Consider the following 6,019-nt stretch of genomic DNA (forward strand, 5'->3'; position numbering starts at 1 on the left):
AACGTCTTGTTAATTAATTTCTGTAATATTTGTCTCCTTTGATCGAGATTGCATAGGAATCCCAGCTGGGAATGGAAAGAAAAAAATGAACTATCCCTTGCAGAACATATCTATAGGAAGGGATTAGTGATTGCTGGGGCTCAGTGTATGGTTTTGGATCAAATATTGTTTTATGACTATTATGGTTCTAGGTGGGTTACTGGGCCAGGAGAGTGGTTTCTCTTGATTTCATGCCCTCCTCTGTTAATCAAGGCCTCCTGTCTCCTGACATTAATGTTGTGCAGCAAAAATTTACTCTATCGCTTAACACAAAGCAGAAGAATGCTAATTTACTGCCATTCCCTGAACACCTCGTGTAAAGAAAACATCCTTTTAACAACAAATATGCCTCCCCAGTGCCTATTTCTTGTCAGCAGACACGGTTTAATCTCTGAGAGGCAGATGCACACAGCTTTTGGCTGAAAATACAGAGAGAAATTTTACAGCAAACACATCAAGAGGGAAATCGGGAACAGCTACAACACTCTGCTGCTCAGTTTCGGAAACCCTTCCGGAGGACGGGACAAAGCTGGCCTCCTGCCGCCTCCCCAGATTCCTTCTTTGGAGCGTAATCTCTTGAGCGATTTTTCATTATTGTCATTACTGCTTAGATCAACACCAGGCAGATTGAGTGGAAATCCTTCCAATCCATTTTTAATCTTTCAAACAAGCAAATTAGTCGTGAATTATTTATCAAGCACACCCAGGTGGGCTCTCACACGGTCACATCAGCTTTCTGCATTCCTGTAACCTAGAGTTTCTGAGCGTTGGAAATACAGCTGTCACCCCTATTTCTTTTCCTTTACCAATTTTCAATTCGTTTTCTAAAAATACTTTGATATGCCGTCCGAGTAGTGAAAGAGGTTTGCTTCTCTATTCAGAAGTGATGTCCTGAAACCGCTGAGGAAAATCAAAAAGCACCTGGGGCAACAGATGTTTAGGGTTCACGGAGAAGTACAAAGAGGGAGTTGGGGAAGGAAAAACGGAAGGAAGAAAGAAATTTTTTGCAAAAAGGAAGGTTAAGATGATAACACCTTTTGGGCAGGAAAGAGGAGTGTGGAGTGTGTATTCTGCTGATCCTACCGCGCCAGTCAGCAAACTTGTTTTGAGGAAAAAAGGCAACCAACGTGACCTGGAACTTTGTGAAGTCAACGTGGATTCTCTCCTTCCCTTGCTGACCTGAGTCTTTAGTCAACCCAAATATCGCCACCTTGTTTTACAGTGCACAGGCCTGTAGACAACATCTAGCCCCATATTACATGTACTTCTAATATACAGGCACATTTTCTGGCTACTTCACAGCCTGGAGGTTATAAAGTCCTGGACAAAATTGTAGAATTAACTCAAGCAAAACTGAGACATTCTTGCAAAAACCAAGCAAAGAATACTCTACTAGCAATGAGCGTAATGTTACTTGTGTGGTTAGAAATATGATGCTGCTAAGTAAAAGATAACTTTTAAAAGATGAATGCAAATTTAAAGTTTTTAGAATGAGTTTATGGTTTTAAAGAGTTGCAAAAGCTAACTCTCATGAGCATTTATTATATACGACAATTAATTCTCATTAAAATCCAAAGAGTTAGAAGCTAGTAATGTCCCCATTAGTTGATGAGGAAACCGGCGTATAGAGAGAATGACTAGCTTGTCCAAAGTTCCATAGCTAACGAGTGGGCCGGGGAAAGTCTGAACACAGACATTCTGCATTCAGAGCCACCATTTGAACTACTTGACGTCTGGCCTCCCTTCCACTCACTATACACAATATTACTAAAATTGTTATTGTAAAGCACTGGGGTGACTCTTTACCAGATAACAAAAATGCCTCTACAGTGTCTTGTATAAAATTTACACAAAACACTGAAGCCATTTGCAACTCTGATGGACATAACAAAACTGATGACTGCGCGGTTCTTACAGCTTTCCTTTCTGCTCTGTGCGCTTTCTGCCCAAGCCGGTGTCAAGTAATATTACTCTGAGGTGGGGAAGATGCCAAAAAGTAGACGACAGAGAATAAGTCAATGGGGCAAAGGGATTGCAAAAGGATTGCAAGGAAATGAATCAGAAATACTGTGCATTTTGGAGTCTACCAGAGACCAACAACATTAAACGTAAAATAGATCAAAGAGTAAAGAAAAAACTCTAGAAGCTATGATGTGGTGTGTACTTTCTTATGTAAAATTCACTTAATTCTCCTGGTAACGCTGTGATATAAGTATTATTAACCTTTCTAAAAGTGAGGAACCTGAAGTGAGGCGAGGCGGAGACGGAAGTCAAGTACGGCTCCTGTCGCCACACCTTTGCTGTGTCTTCTGCTGCTCTGCTCACTGTGGCTGTGACAGGCAATGAGGAGCTCCAGTTCTGGAGTCAGTCCCAAATCTTTGATTTCCAAATCATGACACCCCTGCTTATTAGCTCTATAGTTTGAGCAACGTAGTCAACCTCTCTGCAGCCTGATTTCTTTATTTATGAAATGGAAGTGGTAATGACACACAAAGAGTTGTTGTGAGGACTAATGCGCTGATGCATACACAAGTGCACAGAAGATCTGCTGGGCATGTTGTAAAGGCTCAATAAGATTTAGAAAATATCATCATCGTTCTTGTTTTTATTATCATGAGCCATTGCGACAGCAGTGCGCTTGGAACGAGGCAAGGATGTCCTCTTCACCACCGCCACTCAACAGCGTGCTGGAGGTTTTAGCTAGTGCCACAAAGCAAGAGAAAGAAAAACAGGTCATTCGGATTGGAAAGGAAGAACTATAATTATCCTTATTCACGGATGATATGGTGGTGAAATTTGGAAATCCTATGGAACGGACAGAAAAGCTACTAGAGGTAATAAGTCAGAGCTCATAACGACAGATTCAAGGTCAATATGTAAAAATCAGTTACAGTTTTTACACTAGCAACAACAATTAAAAATAGAAAACATCAGTTATATTATCTTCAGAAAACATGAAATAATTTAGAATGAATTCAACAAAATCTGTGAAAATCTTGTACACTCAAAACGATAAAACATTGCAAGGAAAAATCAAATAGAACAAAATAAGTGGAGAGATATACCACGTACTCAGCTCAGAAGACTCTGTATTGTTAAGAATTGGTTCCCCTCAAATTGATCAATACAATCTCAGTCAACATCCAAACAGCCTTTTTCACAGAAGTTGATAAGCTGACGTTAAAATTTACATGAAAATGCAAAGAACCTACAAGAGCCAAATACTTGGGAAAAAAGGGGACAGCTTACTATATTACATGATCTCCAGACTTATTGTAAATCTATGCTAATCAAGACAGTATGGTGGAGGCATAAAGATAAACATGTAGATCTATGGAAAAGAATTAACAATCCAGAAAGAAGCGGACACTGTGCTCAACTGATTTTCCACTAATATGTGCAGGTAACTCAGTGAGGGAAATGGTAGTTTTTTCCAAGCAATGGTGTTAGAATTATTAGATATCCGTATGGTAAAAATCAAACTTTCACCCTTTCTTCATCACACCACACTAAAAAGTTAACTCAAAATGAATCACAGAAGGAAACAAGAGGAAACTTTTGTGATATTAGGACAGATAAAGATTTCTCAAATGGAAAAAGTAATAGCCATTAAAAAATTGATAAATTGGACTTTATAAAAGTATGAAACTTCTGGTGTTCAAAAGATACCATTTCAAGAATGAAAAGGTAAGCTATACACTAGGAGAAAATATTCACAATCTTTGTGTCTGATAAAGAACTTGTATACAGAATATATAAAGAACTCCTACAACACAATAATGATAAGGTAAAGAACCTAGTGAAAATAAGGTAAAAAAGTGAAGATACTTCACCAAAGAAGATATACAAATGGCTATTAAACACATGAAAAGATGCTCAACATCATTAGTCATCAAAGAACTGCAAATTAAAATGACAATGGTCAAAAGGAGTTAACATTTCTTCTTTTTTTTTTTTAAAGATTGGAACCTGAGCTAACAGCTGTTGCCAATCTTCTTCTTTTTTTTTTCCTTCTTCTTCTCCCAAGAGCCCCCCAGTACATAGTTGTATATTCTAGTTGTAGGTCCTTCTGGTTGTGCAACATTTCTAATCTTTCTTATTTTAATGACTATCCCAGAACAATAACAATACCACCCACCCCACACTCTCATCTCCACCCATTCTTTATGATGTATTTATTTATTTCCCAAATAGCAAGAGCAATGTGAAATGTCTTCAGTTGTCGCAACTTGGGGGAGGGGTGCCCCAGGTGTCTTGTGTGTAGAAGTCATGGATGCCGCTAAACATCCTCCTATGCACGGGACAGCCCCCTGTAACAGAATTATCTGGCCCAAAATGTCAGTGGGGCTGAGGTTGAGAAACCCTGAGTTAGGTGATCTGGCTATGTGCTCTCAAAACATCCTGCCCATACCCCTGTAAAACTTACCATATTGTTGATAGTTACCATTTACAAGCCTGTCTCACCTACGAGGCTGAGTAACTGAGGGCACTTAGCTCGGTGCTGCCCGGTACATGCTAGGAGCTCATTCTATGTTTCGCTCATACAGCTTATCCAACTACATTTTACTGAGACTTTCCCAGGTGCTGGACTCAGTTCTAGACTAGAGCACAGTGATAAACAGGATTAAAAAGAAATCCCTGACCTCATAAAGCTCAACTTTTGCTGGGCAAACTGACATTGAATAAGTAAAATGTAGATAAACAAGCTCATTCCAGGCTGTGATGAATCTTACACTGGCAGTAAGACAGGTGAGGAGACTGAGAAACCAGGGGAGGCTGCTTTGGATAGGATGACGAGGAAAGTCTTTCCGAGTAGGTGGGCTTCCAGCTGACAACTGAAGGCTGAGAATGAATTAGCCACACAAAGAGCTCGGAGAAGAGTTTTCTGAGCAGAAAGAAGGGCAAGGACTCTTGACAGATGTATGTGTTATAGATGAAGGGATGAATACATTCATACATTGATTAACAGTATTTCAACAACTTACTTTGCAATCTACATTACAACTTTTTTGATATTTCCCTCTCAGTGCTTTTCCCCACTTATCAAGCAAGTGAGAATATAAAATTCTAAGTGCATTTTCCTTCTTTAAGAAATTGTGTTGTGTATCTGTCATTTGTACACATAAATTCATAACCAGGCAAGCATGCCTTGGCAGTCCTATTAAATTGTGTACATATGAGTTATGAATGAGTTTGTTTACTAGGTCCAAGAATTGCACATATCCCCAGGGCTAAGAAATTCTCAGGAAGTCTCTGCCAACTCCAGAAAATTATAGTCTTACATGAATCCCACAAGGAGGGAGAAGGGATTATCTTATCATCCCTGTGCTTTTTCCTACCATATAGTAAGCAATTGCTGCTAGAGGGACAAATACCAGAGAAGAAGAAAATTGATAAAAATAACACTCACTTCTCACAGATCTTTTTTTCCCTCAGAAGCTCAGAGAACTATATTCAAAATGAAAATGTAGAGGTGACATTGAGAAGTTGGACAAGTAAAAGAATTGAGGGGCTTGTAAATGAGAGACACATCAAGTAACAGCTGTTTCTCTCCCTGCTATGACAGGCTGTGTGTAAATGGTTCAACTGGACTTGGATGTCTGAGGGTATTCAGTGTGACATATCAGCTTCCCAGAGAAGACTAGAGAGAAAGAACAACTCTGTGGTCACGATATATGCCAAAATTATACAGCACAGTTTCAGAGAAGGGCTTGAAAGAAAATTGGAGATCAGTAATGGGCTCTCCCCTAGATATTACTCTTTGGTTCTCAATTCAAGATGGAGGCAGGGTTATGAGCTGTATACTTGCATGTTGCCTGTCTAAAGCATATGTAAAAATGCTACTCATTGGCTGAATTCATCTTTCCCACTTGAGTGCAGGCTCCTCTACAGATAGAATTTCAAGAGGGCACCCGTCCACACACCAAAAACCCTGGTAATTTAAAAAAAGGTCTCCCCACTTACTGAAAAATCCACTATC

This window comes from Equus caballus, chromosome 6, assembly GCF_041296265.1.
Source record: "Equus caballus isolate H_3958 breed thoroughbred chromosome 6, TB-T2T, whole genome shotgun sequence".
Taxonomy (NCBI): Eukaryota; Metazoa; Chordata; class Mammalia; order Perissodactyla; family Equidae; genus Equus; species Equus caballus.